The sequence below is a fragment of the Pseudophryne corroboree genome, chromosome 6, assembly GCF_028390025.1.
Source record: "Pseudophryne corroboree isolate aPseCor3 chromosome 6, aPseCor3.hap2, whole genome shotgun sequence".
NCBI classification, from domain to species: Eukaryota; Metazoa; Chordata; class Amphibia; order Anura; family Myobatrachidae; genus Pseudophryne; species Pseudophryne corroboree.
Window position 1 is genome coordinate 301,005,593 of NC_086449.1, and position 17,364 is coordinate 301,022,956.

General features: G+C 49.4%; 1 protein-coding gene across 1 annotated transcript in view; it reads right to left on the minus strand.

Moving 5' to 3' along the window:
- The window catches only part of SLTM (SAFB like transcription modulator), a 312,645-nt gene extending 304,210 nt beyond the window's left edge, over positions 1 to 8,435 (minus strand). Inside the window, exon 1 of the mRNA XM_063926177.1 lies at positions 8,336 to 8,435. The gene's annotated coding sequence lies outside the window, so the exon portion shown is untranslated. The remainder of the gene's footprint in view (positions 1 to 8,335) is intronic.
- Positions 8,436 to 17,364: the final 8,929 nt, after the last annotated feature.

Consider the following 17,364-nt stretch of genomic DNA (forward strand, 5'->3'; position numbering starts at 1 on the left):
CGTGCATCGCCATCGCTGTGGGGGGTACACACGGGCAGCTCATGCTTAAAATCTAAGCAATCTAGTCAGATTGCTTAGATTATCGCTCCGTGAGTACCCTCCTTTAGAGCAGCTTCTATTATATTATATTCCATTTTATTATCTCACAGTCATGTAGATAAATGCCAGTATGCAAACAGATAAGGTTAGCAGTGTTTGAGTTACTTTTTTTATACTTTACAATTAGAAATTGATGTTTATAAATAACACGTTTTGCAGCACTGCCTGGAAGTCCAATAATATACCAGGAAACAGAACATTTAACACAATATTCTAAGTACTGTTTGGAATTACTGTTAAGGGACCTACACACTTTAAGATTAATGGTCCAGACTGGCTGGTTGGAACAAAAATCTGGTAATGTATGAAAGCAAATGACAATCAACCATTTGCTCCAAATACCAGAAAATGTAATAAACAGACAATATAGGATTTTAATTACCCACCGGTAAATCCTTTTCTCGTAGTCCGTAGAGGATGCTGGGGTCCACATTAGTACCATGGGGTATAGACGGGTCCACTAGAAGCCACTGGCACTTTAAGAGTTTAATAGTGTGGGCTTGCTCCTCCCCCTATGCCCCTCCTACCAGACTCAGTCTAGAAACTGTGCCCGAGGAGACGGACATCTTCGAGAGAAGGATTTTACACAGATAGTGGCGAGATTCACACCAGCTCACACAAACAAGGCAAATCAAGCTAACTAGCTTGAAAAAAACTCAACAACAGCTGAATAACATTACTGAACCAAGTAATAACGCAGTACTTAACTAAGAACAAAGCAGTACTGAACCAAGTAACCACTGCAGGATAACAAAACACTGGGTGGGCGCCCAGCATCCTCTATGGACTACGAAAAAAGGATTTACCGGTAGGTAATTCAAATCCTATTTTCTCTTACGTTCTAGAGGATGCTGGGGTCCACATTAGTACCATGGGGATGTATCAAAGCTCACAGAACCGGAGGGAGAGCGCGGACACGCCTGCAGAACTGACTGACCAAACTTAAGGTCCTCAGAGGCCAAAGTATCGAATTTGTAGTATTTAGCAAACATGTTCGACCCAGAACAAGTAGCCGCTCGGCAAAGCTGTAAAGCCGAGACACCCCGGGCATCCGCACAGGAAGAACCCAGCTTACGAGTAGAGTGGGCCTTAACAGACTGTGGACACGGCAATCCTGTCGTAGAATACGCATGTTGGATAGTGAACCTAATCCAGCGAGAGATCGTCGGCTTAGAAGCAGGACACCCAAGTTTCTTGGGATCATAGAGGAGAAACAGAGTGTCCGATTTTCTGTGATGAGCAGTACTCTTCACATAAATTTTAAGCGCCCTTACAACATCCAAGGACTTTGATGGAATTGAGGAGTCAGTAGCAATTGGCACCACAATAGGTTGGTTCATATGAAAAGCCGACACAACCTTCGGAAGGAACTGCTGACGTGTCCGGAGCTCAGCTTTATCTTCATGGAAGATCAAGTAGGGGCTTTTACAAGACAAAGCCCCCAACTCCGACAAACGTCTAGCAGAAGCTAAGGCAAACAAAGTGACAGCCTTCCACGTGAGAAAATTGACTTCAACCTCCTGTAAAGGCTCGAACCAGTCCAATTGGAGGAACAGTAACACCACGTTAAGATCCCAGGACGCCGTAGGTGGCACAAAGGGAGGCTGGATGTGCAGAACCCCTTTCAAAAAAATCTGAACCTCAGGGAGGGAAGCCAGCTGTTTCTGGAAGAAAATGGATAAGGCTGAAATCTGGACCTTTACGGATCCCAACCTCAGGCCCATTTCGACACCTGCTTGTAGGAAGAGGAGAAATCGTCACAGTTGAAACTCCACCGTAGGAAACTTCTTGGATTCACACCAAGATACATACTTTTTCCAAATGCGATGGTAATGTTTAGACGTTACTCCTTTCCTAGGCTGTATCAGGGTAGGAATAACCTTGTTCGGAATGCCCTTCCGTGCTAATATCTGGCGTTCAACCTCCATGCCGTCAAACGTGGCCGTGGTAAGTCTTGACAAGCGAATGGCCCCTGTTGTAGCAGGTCCTCCCGAAGAGGAAGAGGCCTCGGATCTTCCAGCAGAAGACCCAGAAGCTCCGCGTACCAAGCCCTTCTTGGCCAGTCCGGAGCAATGAGGATTGCCTGAACTCTTGTTCTCCTTATGAGCTTTAGAATCCGTGGAATAAGTGGAAGTGGAGGAAACACGTACACAGACTGGAACACCCACGGAGTCTCTAGGGCGTCCACCGCCACTGCTTGCGGGTCTCTTGACCTGGAACAATACCTCCGAAGCTTCTTTTGAGATGGGAGGCCATCATGTCTATTTGAGGAACCCCCCCAAAGATTTGTCACCTCCGTGAACACCTCTAGATGGAGACCCCACTCCGCTGGATGGAGATCGTGTCTGCTGAGGAAGTCCGCTTCCCAGTTGTCCACTCCCGAAATGAAAATTGCTGACAGCGCCAACGTTGGTTCAGGATCCAACCATGTTCCCTGAGCAGACGAGTCGTGAGAGCAATGGACTGCAACAACTGCTCCCTTGTCGATGCCTTTATCAGCAGATCATCCAGATATGGAATTATGTTCACTCCTTGTCTGCGGCGGAGAACCGTCATCTCTGGCATCACCTTGATGAACACCCTCTGCGCCGTGGAGAGACCGAATGGCAGTGCCTGGAACGGATAGTGACTGTCTAACAGTGCAAATCTGAGATAAGCCTGGTGCGGCGGCCAAATCAGAATGTGGAGGTACGCATCCTTGATATCCAGGGATACCAGAAACTCTCCATCCTCCAGACCTGAGATCACCACTCTCAGAGACTCCATTTTGAACTTGAACTCCCTTAGATAAGGATTTAACGATTTCAAGTTCAAAATCGGTCTGACCGAACCATCCGGTTTCGGTACCACAAAAAGGTTCGAATAGTAACCCCTGTGTTGCATATGAGGTGAAACTTGAACAATAACCTCTGACTTTTCCAATTTTTGGATCGCCCTGTCTGTCAGTAAAGCTGGCAAGCCTGATTTGAAGAATCAGTGAGGCGGTAGTTCTAGAACCTCCAGTCTGTACCCCTGGGATACAATATCCTGTACCCATGGATCCAGGCCGGATGACACCCAGACGTGTCTGAAACGTCTGAGTCTCGCACCCACCAGCCCGTTCCCCAGGCTGTGCGGTCCACCGTCATGCTGAGGATTTTGAGGCTTCTGGTCCTGGGAACCTGCAGGTGCCGGCTTTTTGGATTTTGCACACCCACCTCTAAAGAAGGTGGTAGGGGGCTTGGACTTTTTTGTCTTAGCGGTCCGAAAGGACTGCGATGCAGAGGAAGAAAAGGGTTTCTTCATAAAAGGTGGAGCTGAGGGAAGAAAAGGTGACTTACCCGCGGTTGCTGTGGAAATCCACGCATCCAATGCTACCCCAAATAGAGCCTGACCTGTGTAGGGTAGGTTCTCCACACATCTCCTGGATTCCGCGTCTGCAGAACATTGGCGTAGCCAGAAACCCCTGCGAGCTGAGACAGACATGGAAGATATCCTTCAATTCAGTGTACCCAGGTCCTTCATGGACTCCACCATGAACTCCGCAGAATCCTGTATGTTACGTAAACAGTTCAATGTCACTTCTATCCATTGTATCTAAGTCTTCTAGTAATATGCCTGACCACTTTACTATAGCTTTAGAAATCCATGCACAGGCAATAGTAGGCCTTAACGCCACCCCTGAAGCAGTGTATATGGATTTGAGCGTAGTGTCAATCTTACGATCAGCCAGTTCTTTTAACATGGTAGAGCTAGGGACAGGTAAAACCACCTTTTTTGAGAGTCTGGAGACAGATGCGTCAACTATGGGTGGGTTTTCCCATCTTTTTCTATCTTCCTTAGGGAAGGGAAAAGCAACCAGAACCCTCTTGGGGATCTGGAATTTTTTCTCCGTGTTTTCCCAGGACTGTTCAAATAGAGCGTTTTAATTCTTTAGATGCAGGGAAGGTTAGCAAGGCTTTCTTACTGTCTGTGAAGTAAACCTCCTCAACCTGCTCAGGTGCTGTGTCAGTAATGTTTAACACATCTCTAATGGCCTCAATCATGAGCTGCACCCTCTTTGCCAGGGATGCCGTCCCCCTCAGCACATCCCCATCACCGTCTGCCGTGTCAGAGTCGGTATCCATGTCATCTTGCATACGCTGGGCAAGTGCACATTTCTTTGGGTATATGCTAGGGGATTTAGAAGGAATAGGAACAGAACCTGACCAAACTGCCATAGAATTCTTTAAAACCTGAGTTTCAGTCTCAGTACGAGCTACCCTAGTAGAGATCTGAGAGATCATTCCCTTAATAGAAGTCAGCCATTCTGGCTCAGTAATAGGGATCTGAGACAATACATTACATTCCTGGGTACATGGAGGATTCCTCTGGAGAAGAAACATCCTCTGCAGCATAAGACATAGAGTCCCTGGACATGGCTATGTGAGAAAACATACACCCACACTCACACAGGAAAATGTCAGACACAGTTTCCCTCCCAAGTCCTTCAGAGAAACACAGAGCTTGGAGCCAGCACACACAGCACTCAATTAGGTAGTATATCCAACCCGGCGCTGCCTGTGTACCCTTAATAGACTACACAGTAATACACAGCCACCCCCCTTCTACAACCCCATGGTACCGCACAGGATAGCTGGAGTCGTGTGGAGGGACAGCACTCCCTGTCAGCATCTCTGGAGCTGCATCTGCGGGGAGAAAATGGCACTGAACGCTGCTGCATCCGCTCTGAGGAGAAGCTCCGCACCCTGGACATGGCACCTCTTCCCGCACTTTTAAATGATTATACTGGTCTGAGGATTTTGCTAGCAGCGTTACCGAAGTCCCTGATAGCCTTGAATGACCAGTGTAGGGTATCTGCACTGGCTCAGGGCGCCCCTCATAGCGCCGCCCTGTGTACCGCTGAGCTTTCCGGAGTGCAGTTAGTACTGCGCTCCTACCCTGTTGCTGCCATTCACACCAGCTCGTCTGGTCGCCGGTGACTCACTCGTCATCGGAATCTTCTGGCTCTGTTAGGGGGTGGCGGCATGCCGCACGAGTGAGCGGTCGTCTCGGGCGGCTAACGATCATCACCCTCAGGAGCTCAGTTTCCTGTCAGCGGAGATAGTGGCCATTAAACTCTCTGGGTTGGACACTACTTCCCCCCTAAGTCCCACGAAGCAGGGAGGCTGTTGCCAGCAGCCTCCCTGTGCCTAAACTCTAAGAAAAAAAAATAAAACTAGAGAAACTCCTATGGAACTCCCCTAGCTGTGACCGGCTCCTCTGGGCACATTTTCTAAACCGAGTCTGGTAGGAGAGACATGGAGGGAGGAGCCAGCCCACACTATTAAACTCTTAAAGTGCTAGTGGCTCCTAGTGGACCCGTCTATACCCCATGGTACTAATGTGGACCCCAGCTTCCTCTAGGACTTAAGAGAAAAATGGTCTTTTGGACAAATTGGTTGAATTAAACCATACATGCCTACCCTTCCAGAAATTGTGGGAGAGATGAGAAAAGTCGTAGAATGATTTTGCATTTTTAGTACAGCAGGCTTTATTGTAGTGGTGTGATTTCCACTTTAGTTTTGCCACTCTGCTCTGTGCTTGTAAGTTTTAATTTCATAGTCAATGAGTATATGCCAGGGACGTGCAGTCAGGGGAGGCAGTGCCTCCCTGTGATTAATTATTATAATAATACAAAGAAGATACTTATGACACATATTCTGTGTCATAAGTATCTTCTTTATTTTATTCTAATAATTTTAGGGCTTTAAATTACTTTGGGAGGCACTGATAGCAGTGCCTCCCATATATAATGCGAACGGTTACAGAGTGGGGGGCAGGGACAAGCACTGGGCTATAAAAGCCCATGAAAAAAGATAGGGAAAGCGGCACTGAAACAAGTGCCTCGTTGACAGGGACACCACCCCTATGTCAGCGAGGCACCTGTGATCGGACAGCGGATCCAGTGCTGGATCCGCTGTCCAATCAACCACACGCGGCGCTGGAGGGGGAAGTGGCGGCGGGTCCCAGCGGTGACTGGCTTTGCAAGTATCCGGGAGGCTGGGTACAGCAGCGGTGGGCCAGGAGTGAGTGCGGCTCCGATGGCCCTGGCAGCAGTGAGTGCGGCTCTCCCCTCCATCCTCCCGTTCCTAGCCAGCAGCACTCTCTCCTTTCGTTCATTCTCCGCCGGCTCCGTCCTCAGCAGCAGCATATATTACCAGGTTAGTTCTCTCTCTCTCCCCCCTTTTTCCCCTCCTGTGTGTTGCCTCCTTCCTCCCCCTCCTGTGTATTGCTTCAAGAATGAAGTTTGTAAGTATGTTCATTTTTACAGGTACCCCTATCGGATTCTACTGGACAAGTGGACGTGATCGGCATGGGATGTAAGTAAGTAATCTCTCTCTAATTTTTACAGGTACGTCTATTGGATTCTACTGGACAAGTGGACGTGATCGCCGTGGGATGTAGGCAAGTATGTGTGTGTGGAAGTGTGTTTTAATACATTTTTACTTTCACAGTGTGTGTTGTGTTTTTATTTGGGTATTTTTTGTTGTTGTATAACTACAGGTACCAGCGGGCCCGTTATTTCACCGCATGCTGGTACTTGAGGCTCTCCCCCAGTCCCAAAAACTAATTTATTATTATTATTTTTGTAATAAAAATGTACTATATCACAAGTATGATGACTAGGCAGGCAGCGGGCATTGGCGGCATCGGACTGAGATGGAAATTAGTGGCAGAGGGCTGGGTCAGTTGATGGTGGGCGAGATTGTAAACCATTGGCAGTGGCAGCGGGCATCAGCTCAGTGGCAGTAGCGGGCTTTGGCTCGGCGGCGGTAAGGGTCATCGGCAGGATTCGGCGGACATTATGGCTGTAGTGCTTCACCAGCCACTGACCTCACCGCATGCCACTGGTATATACACAGTGGCGGATCTTGCCACGGGCAAGCAGGACTTTGCCCGGGGCGCCGCCTTCCGGTGGGCGCCGGCGCCATCCGGAGGGCGCCGCACCATGGCAAGATCCGCCACTGTGCAGTGTGCGCCCCAGCAGTGCCCCCCCGCTGTGCCCCCCCCTCCCGCTGTGAGAAGGGAACCAGACGCTACGCGTCTGGTTTCCCTTCGTGGCACTGGTCCTCCCCCGCTATGAAGGGAATCAGACGCTAAGCGTCTAGTTTCCCTTCATGGAGAGGACCTTTGGTGTGCGGTGCACGATGACGTCATCGCGCACCGCACAGCATTGTGGCACAGACGCTAGGGGTCATAATTGACCTCTAGTGCCTATGCTGTGCTATGGGAGAGACGTCATGACTAACGTCTCTCCCATAGATCCGAGGAGAAGAGCGGCGCCAGTCTGCAGGGTCTGGAATCAGGAGCGGGGTATAGTAAGTATACTTTTTTTTTTCCCTTCCCTTTCAGCGGCGCTACAAATGGGGGCGTGACTGACCACGCCCCATATTAAGCCACGCCCATAACCGGGGCGCCACAAGGGCAAGAACCGGCCCTGTATATACACACACATTTCTGGACCTATAACCATAGCTGTCCCATTTCAGCAGAACAGGGGCAGAGGTAATTGGTGATTGGGTCTATTTTCTCCTGATTTTGCCTTTAGAAATGTTGGATGTGCTATAACTGCCTCATACACAGAGCTACTTTTCCAGCACCTACCAGGGATAAAGGATACTGTGTGTGTGTATAGCAGTTTAGTGCAGGATTTTCCAAATACCAGCAGGACAAACAGTAAAATACAAAAGGGATTTGTCCCTATAAAGCTAAGTACTAATGTTTGCCTGGGTCACTGAGGCTAACAACAGCATGGTATACCTGGCCGAAGAGGTCATCCAGGTTGGAGGAGAGTGTCAGATGATTATCTCACATCCTACCTTGCAATCAACTTTTTGGGCATCCTGCTCCAATATTTTAACTACATGGAGAAAAATGCTGTGCTACAGAATAGGTCTTGTTATACAGTAGCTCTAATGTGGGCATGAACAGCCCATTGTGAATACTGTTTTCAGTTAAACCAGTTGGTAAACAATGTGTTCAAGATCTGGAACATTATGCTATTGTTGCATTGGCTGGTGTCATTGTGTTCCGGATTTTAACAATAGAAGCCTATTCAGAACATAAACTAGGAGTAGTGCAAAGATTCATTTCTTCTCTGATGCGACTCTAAATAGTTAAATCAAGGTATGCTAACCTTCTCCAAATAAAAGTATGTCACATTGTCATAACTCTACAAAGAGAGCTTTATATACATATATAAATATGAACTCACCTGCTCATGCAAACAGCTCTTCTGCTCTCCTGTCAGATCCAGCAAGGAGGGGCAGCTCTCACTCTGCACCTGGAATCATAAGGTGATCCTGTTCACCCGCCCCATGCATCTATTCCTGCAGATTACCACACCCCGTTGCAGTTTGTTTCCACTGACTGTCCACTAATATTTTACCTGTGCTGGAGAGTTACAATAAGATTCATGTAAATTCTACCTATCTGGACTCTGAAGTTAGGTTGCTCAAATATAATTTCCTTGTCAAATTAGTCATACTCAACATGTGTAGTCTCTGCAAATCATTTTTGTTTGCATAAGGCAGATGTTTCTCAGGGAGTTAATACTTTGTGAGGTTCATTCGCCAGCTGCCGCTATCACATTCCACTCCTTTTATTGTGGACTAAGCCCAGCTGTTATCTTGGAACCCATATGCACTTCACACTAATCTTACAGGAACGTGAAAAAAATAGTGCTTTTAAAAGTGGGAAATCCTTTTCTTCATTCTGGTGCTGTTTACCATTGTGTTTTTGTTCTATCTAACAGTTGATTTTTGTTGTTACAGCCTTAAAAATATAAATTGTGGACTTTGTTTAATGAATGCAGAAGATAAATAATAACACTGTTTTGCAAATGCTAGGTCCTTTCTGCTATAATGGGTTAGATACAGGGCTTTATTAACCCATGTCTTTCAGGTATTTCAGGCCCCCTCCAGCACTTCAATCTTTCACCCCACTAAAACTTGTTGCATTTGATAAAGGGTATCCAGTCTCTAGGTCGACCACACTAAAGCTCCGCACACCCGGGGGAGATGTGTGCTGAGCGATCTAGCATAGACCGCTCAGCACACATCTCTCCCCCCGCTCAGCACACATCGCAATGTGTGCTGAGCGAGGGGTGGGGGTGCTCATTTCACCCAGCAGTAAAATGAGCGATCTAACTAGATGCATGCATGCCAAATCTAGAGCCAGTGATAACGATACGCGGGGCATACATTTAAGTACAGATCTCTCCGTGTGTACCCCCCTTTAGGTCGACAGTCATTAGGTTGACCACTATTGGCAGACATGCATTAGGTTGACATGGGTTCTAGGTCAACATGGTCACTAGATCGACATGTACTAGGTCAACATGACAAAAGGTCGACATAAGTTTTTCACAATTTTATTAATTTTTTAAAACTTTTTATACTTTACGATCCATGTGGACTATGATTGGAACGGTAACCTGTACCGAGCGCAGCGGTAGCGGAGCAAGGCACCTTGCCCGAAGCATGGCGAGCGAAGCGAGCCATGTGAGGGGACACGGTTCACTAATTGGGGTTCCCGGTCCAGGGGCAAATGCAGGATTTAGCGAGGGGGGTTTCCATGGGTGGTTGTGTATGTATATGTCCAAGTATGTGTACTGTGTATAATATATATATGTATATATATATATATATATATATATATATATATATATTATACTTGTGGTCCGGCACTCACTCACATCAAACTATGTCAGCATCTGGGGTACTCTTCAGAGTAACCAGGTACCAGCTGGTTACCCTTACTATGGGGGTCATTCCGACCCGATCGCTCGCAGTTTATCGCAGCGCAGCGATCAGGTTGGAACTGTGCATGCACCGGCGCCGCAGTGCATCGGTGCATGCCAGGCGGCCAAAGGCCGTCGTTCCCTAGCGATCACCTCTGCCTGATTGACAGGCAGAGGCGGTCGCTGGGCGGGAGGGGGCGCAATACAGCCAACGCAGACATAGCCGGACCATGAGGGGGCAGTGACGAGCAAGTACAAAAGCATCGTCGCTGTGCATTGCTTTTGTACTTGTTTGGGGGGGTCCGGACAGACATGCGGGGCGGGCTAGCCCTGTGCTGGGCGTCCCCCCGCATGTCTGGGAACATGATCGTAGCTTTGCTAAATTTAGCACAGCTATTATCAACTCGGAATGACCCCCTATATCCGTAGTATCCACTAGACCAGTGAAAAGAAGGCACTCTCCATATATTGATTGTAGAAAACTATTTTTTGTCTTTATTGCACACAGGTTAATTCAGTTAATTGCCAACGTTTCGATTCACTTCAAGAATCTTTATACAGCATGCAGGATGAACAGAAACACACATGATGAGTGTGTATAAAAACATTGTATAAAACGCCTTGATAAAGATTCTTGAAGTGAATCGAAACGTTGGCAATTAACTGAATTAACCTGTGTGCAATAAAGACAAAAAATTGTTTTCTACAATCAATATATGGTGGAGGTATGATATTCGCCTATGAAATTAAAAATTGCAGATGTGAAGCTCTAAATTAGGCCCTTAAATGGGAGGGTAAAAACATGCAATCATCCTCATATGTAAAGACCCACTGTTGAAACTGGTTTGTAGTCCAGACTGGCAGAAGGCAGTAGAAAAAAATAATAAGAAATAAAATAACTTAAGAATAATTTTGTTGTAAATTGAGAAATAAATATGTAAAACAAATTGTGTAGCATTTTGTTTTACAATTTCAGTAGTCAGTTGCTTCAGTGGCAGAGGGATGTGGAGGGGGGTACAGTGGCAAACACAGGATTTCTAGAGTGGGGTTTCCAAATATAGTCCACAATCTCCCACTCTGCGGAACATTGGAGCAAGTGCGGGAGTCTGGGGGAGCGGTACTAGATCCTAGTAATGACCCTGGACATTAATGTAAACATTGGTCTTTTATATACCGGATACTTTATGTTTGACAGTATTAATATTTAACACTATAGATCAGAGGTTCTCAAACTCGGCCCTCGGGGGCCCACACAGTGCATGTTTTGCAGGTCTCCTCACAGAATCGCAAGTGAAATAATTAGCTCCACCTGTGGACCTTTTAAAATGTGTCAGTGAGTAATTAATACACCTGTGCACCTGCTGGGTTACCTGCAAAACATGCACTGTGTGGGCTCCCGAGGACCGAGTTTGAGAACCTCTGCTATAGATGGTCTATCGTATAGGCTGTATCAAACATTGTAAAAATATAAATAAGTGGTCAGGAAATGGTTAAACATACCATAATAAATACACAAACATAACAGAACCAGTACTGCACTTTCTAAGCACACATTCTCCCACCTTATGGTAAGGCTCCTGACTCTTCTTCCAGGTAGCTACTCTCTGGTCCAGTGCACTGATTGAGGACTCAGATCCACAGAGCAAACTTGGTGGAAGAAGCTGCAACCACTGGGCATGGGCAGCAACTCTGCTCTGTCCCTTACACTGCATGATGTGGTGGCAGCTCTGGTAATCTCATTACATACCATTGCTAATGTTGATAATTTGATCCACTTGCCAGGAGGAGGGGGGTCTCCGGGCAAGCGGGAAACCCCCATGCATTTCCCTTAGGTGGAGTGAGTGGGGTGGGGTGGGGTGGGGGGGGGGGGGGGGGGGCGGTTTGCCCAGATTCAAACCTACCAATAATTTTAGAACCACATCTTACTTTACACCATAAAGGATGACTTTTGGCTCTTCATGCCATAATGCGAAAAATGGTGTATCTCTGAAGGGGGTGTGGGCCAAGCATCAATAGGAAGTGTCAGGATATGAGTCAGCTACTCTTCTGGGAGTCTTGGGACTCTCCAAAAACGTGGTTTAAAACTCAGCTGGTACTAGGTATGCATAACTGCAGTCACTGTGTATGGTGCATCACACTCTCCTCCGGCTGGTCATGGGCAGGGCCGGCGCTACCATTAGGCAGCTTTAGGCAGCTGCCTATGGGCGCTGGCCACTGGAGGGTGGCATGCTCCAATTAAATATATTTTACAAAAAATAATAATATTTTGATAAGTAAGCCCAGACCAGGGGCGGCCGCGGCGAGGGTCTAGCCTGCCACAGCCGTCAGTCACCTCACCGGCGCCAGTGTATTGATTTCCCTGCTCCATGTCTCTAACAGAAATAGACGGAGCTGCGCGTATGAGAGAGCAGGTCAGGAGACGGGCACCGCCCACACTGACAGCCTAACACGCATCCTAGGCGCCTTCAGCACGAACATGCCGTGCGCTTGTGCGGCGCCCGTCTCTGACCTGCTCTCTCATACGCGCAGCTCCGTCTATTTCTGTTAGAGACATGGAGCAGGGAAATCAACACACTGGCGTAGGTGAGGTGACTGACGGCTGTGGCAGGCTAGACCCTCGCCGCGGCCGCCCCTGGTCTGGGCTTTCTTATCAAAATATTTTTCTTTTGTAAAATATATTTAATTGGAGCATCTGAAAGGCAAGAGAAGTCTCCCTATTCCCTCCCTCCCTGCCGCCCCGCGCCTCCCTATCCCCTCCCTCCCTGCCGCCCCGCGTCTCCCTATCCTCTCCCTCCCACCCCGCGTCTCTCTATCCCCTCACTGCCGCCCCGCGTCTCGCTATCCCCTCCCTCCCCGCCGCCCCGCGCCTCCCTATCCCCTCCCTCCCTGCTGCCCCGCGTCTCCCTATCCTCTCCCTCCCACCCCGCGTCTCACTATCCCCTCACTGCCGCCCCGCGTCTCGCTATCCTCTCCCTCCCCGCCGCCCCGCGCCTCCCTATCCCCTCCCTCCCACCCTGCGTCTCCCTATCCCCTCCCTCCCACCCCACGTCTCACTATCCCCTCACTGCCGCCCCGCGTCTCGCTATCCCCTCCCTCCCTGCCGCCCCGTGCCTCCCTATCCCCTCCCTCCCTGCCGCCCCACGCCTCCCTATCCCCTCCCTCCCTGCCGCCCCGCGTCTCCCTATCCCCTCCCTCCCACCCCGCGTCTCACTATCCCCTCACTGCCGCCCCGCGTCTCGCTATCCCCTCCCTCCCCGCTGCCCCGCGCCTCCCTATCCCCTCCCTCCCTGCCGCCCCGCACCTCCCTATCCCCTCCCTCCCTGCCGCCCCACGTCTCCCTATCCCCTCCCTCGCACCCCGCGTCTCACTATCCCCTCCCTGCCGCCCCGCGTCTCGCTATCCCCTCCCTCCCTGCCGCCCCGCGCCTCCCTATCTCCTCCCTCCCACCCCGCATCTCCCTATCCCCTCCCTTCCACCCCGCGCCTCCCTATCCCCTCCCTCCCACCCCACGTCTCCCTATCCCCTCCCTCCCTGCCGCCCCGCGTCTCCCTATCCTCTCTCTCCCACCCCACGTCTCATTATCCCCTCACTGCCGCCCCGCGTCTCACTATCCCCTCCCTCCCCGCCGCCCCGCGCCTCCCTATCCCCTCCCTCCCTGCCGCCCCGCGCCTCCCTATCCCCTCCCTCCCTGCCGCCCCACGTCTCCCTATCCCCTCCCTCCCACCCCGCGTCTCACTATCCCCTCACTGCCGCCCCGCGTCTCGCTATCCTCTCCCTCCCCGCCGCCCCGCGCCTCCCTATCCCCTCCCTCCCTGCCGCCCCGCGCCTCCCTATCCCCTCCCTCCCTGCCGCCCCGCGTCTCCCTATCCCCTCCCTCGCACCCCGCGTCTCACTATCCCCTCCCTGCCGCCCCGCGTCTCGCTATCCCCTCCCTCCCTGCCGCCCCGCGCCTCCCTATCTCCTCCCTCCCACCCCGCATCTCCCTATCCCCTCCCTTCCACCCCGCATCTCCCTATCCCCTCCCTCCCACCCCACGTCTCCCTATCCGCTCCCTCCCACCCCACGTCTCCCTCTCCCCTCCCTCCATGCCGCCCCGCGCCTCCCGATGTTGGAGTTGCCTACAGCAGCGGCAGCTCCGGAGACAACAGGCAGCGCTGTTACCTCTATTTCCGTGCACTCAGCATCTCCGGCAGCATCTGCTTCCTCTGGGACTGAGGAACCAGGACCACTAAGGCGAGGGGTGGGGGGAGTTGTGCTTGGTGGCAAGTGTCTGGGCAGCTCACCCCCAGATCACTTGGACTGCAGCTCCCCCCCTTGTGATCTGGGGGCGAGCTGCAGTCCAAGTGATCTGGCGGTGAGCTGCAGTCCAAGTGATCTGGGGGTGAGCTGCAGTCCAAGTGATCTGGGGGTGAGCTGCAGTCCAAGTGATCTGGGCAAGATCACTTGGACTGCAGCTCACCCCCAGATCACTTGGACGCAGGGACAGGGAAAAATAAATAAAATAAATGTAAAAAAATGATATATTTATATCACAGCTGCCCGCCTCCCACCGCTGACCAGCGCTCACTTCTGCACGCTGCACCGCCATTGAAAGCTGACCACCGCAGACCACAACTGGCGGTGGTCAGAGGGACATCAACGCCTCAGCGAAGAAGGACATCTTAGTACCGCCGCATCCCCCGCAGACCATGGGCTCATCCGCCACCGACAACCACAGTCCCTTCCGCACCTCCGCTGCACATATCAGGTAATGTTACCCTATGTCCCTGCTGTCACGCTCTCAGTCCCTGCTGTCACTCTCTCAGTCCCTGCTGTCACTCTCTCAGTCCTTGCTGTCACTCTCTCTCCCTGTCCCTGATTTGTGGGTCATACCGTTTGCTATAATGTGAATTTCTGCTCATACCATGTGCTATAATGTGAATTTCGGCTCATACCATGTGGTAAAATCAGAATTTTGGCTCATACCGTATGCTGTAATGTGAATTTCGGGTCATACCGTGTGCTATAATGTGAATTTCGGCTCATACAGTGTGGTAAAATCTGAAATTTTGGGTCATAGCGTATTCTGTAACGTGAATTTCGGCTCATACCGTGTGCTGTAATGTGAATTTCGGCTCATACTGTGTAGTAAAATATGAATTTTGGCTCATACTGTGTGCTGTAATGTGAATTTCGGCTCATACTGTGTGCTGTAATGTAAATTTCGGCTCATACCGTGTGCTGTAATGTGAATTTCGGCTCATACCGTGTGCTGTAATGTGAATTTCGGCTCATACTGTGTGCTGTAATGTGAATTTCGGCTCATACGGTGTGCTGTAATGTGAATTTCGGCTCATACTGTGTGGTAAAATATGAATTTCGGATCATACCATGTGCTGTAGTGTGAATTTTGGCTCATACCATGTGCTGTAGTGTGAATTTCGGCTCATTCCGTGTGCTGTAATGTGAATTTCTAGATAGTATAAGAATTTCTAGATAGTATAAGGGGTCCTAATACACTGAAGGACACGCCCCCATTTGAGTGGCCACACCCCCTCTTCCGGAGACACGCGCATAATTGCAACCTTCACTTTTCCATACCCCCACTTCAAAATGTCCACTTCGACCACTGTATATGTATGTGTGTGTGTATATGTATATATATATATATATATATATATATAAAATCTCAGTGCCTCCCCAGCCAATGACCTCACCGCACGTCACTGCCACAAAGTTCTAGTTACAACCCTGGTGCCTATCTATAATACTGTATAAAACTACAGACTGTGGTATTATACTATATATGGATGTGGGGCTGGATGCTTTTTAACTTGTGTGCATTTAATATAATATTTGTCAGGTTTTCTTTTGCTGTTATTTGGCTGCTTCAGGAGGATCAACATACTGTTAACACAGCCTCTAGATAACGTGATCACTCCACTGTCCAAGCAACAGGGGAAGGGGAGGGCCGGGAGGACGGGGGGTGGGGGGGGGGTGTAGGCAGAAATTTTGCCTAGGGTGCCGAGAAACCTTGCACCGGCCCTGGTCATGGGGGTAAGGCACAAGTACCAGTGGGTTCCCTGAATAATCAGGTGTTTAATTACATTTGCATTGTGGGAGTGGACTACAGGTGCCAGTGCAGCGCAGAAAAAAATTGGGCGCCAGGCCATCTCATAAAACAGCACAAACAGTTTATTCAACATAAAAGCAGGGATATAGCAGGGATAACTTCTGAACACTCTCCTCCAGCACAAAACAATGGTTACATCAGGTCACATATCACGCCAACTCCTCCTGCACATTAATCGTACTGGTTACATCAGACTACATCAGGACACCTCATCCAGCACATCACTTAATTGCAGCGGCACAAATATGGCGAACAGCAGTACATAGCAGGATATTCTGGGACCAGTGGTGCTACACATCACAGGTTACAGTCTCTCTCATGCATAACGAGGACTCTTGTCAGTGAGGGGGGTTCCTGAATATGCTATGTGGCTACCAACCACTCACCCAGATAAGTCCTCTCCTGAGACTCATACCTGGCACACTCTTCTAGGGTACCCCTAAAGATGGGCATCACCCCCTCACTGGACTCTGGGTTCTGCTGCTCTCACACTGCGGTCTCCCCCTCTGTCGGGTGCCCTGTTGTGACTGGAAGCACTCCCCACATGTTCTGTGTGGGGCTCTCACTGAGGCTGCATTCTCCTCATATTACCCTGCAGGAATGGCCTCCATACACAGCAACCCACAGGTGCTACTGCTCTCTCCATATAAAGGATGCAGCTCATGGCAGCTGTTCACAAAGCCGAGGACCGCGGGAACGACACCTGCCCGTCCCATGGCCCCAGCAATCCTCCTGCTCCTTCTCCTAGCTTACATTCCACTCTTCTGCTCTTTCCTAGTTTTCACTTACTGTCCCCCCTCCTGCATGAGGCTTGCAGGTGAAAGCTGGCTGAGCTCCAAACCTCCCCCAATCAGTGCACAGGACATAGCACTTGCTATGCATGCTAAAGCTAAATAACTATTAACCCTTGCAGTTCCAGGGTATTACAGTGGGACTCTCCCAGAATGTAGGTACATATTATTTAAACTTTTATATGTTTGCCCTTAAATACAGCTTGGTTTTATGCTAATTTATGTCTAATATAAATCATGAGCATGAGGTTACATTAGGACTGAAAGGTACAAAATGTATATAGCAGCAATGATGGGATTCTAGCATCAGTGTGCCTATTCATAGACTAGCCAGCAGATATATATAAGATCATTTTTGTCTGCACACTACCACAAAGAAAATGTCTTCAGTCCCATAAAGATTTGCTGTACACAGACTTTTATTATCTTTGATTTAGGTGTATGCAACACCTTACAAGAGGTAAAAAAAAGTACAGAAAACTGTATAAAGACACATACCATACTCCAGCGTCTAAGCTCTTATGATTCCTTGTACATTTCCTAGGTGAATTAGGATTTCTGATTCTATCTCTCCTGTGTCCTGTTCCCTGTGCTTGTGA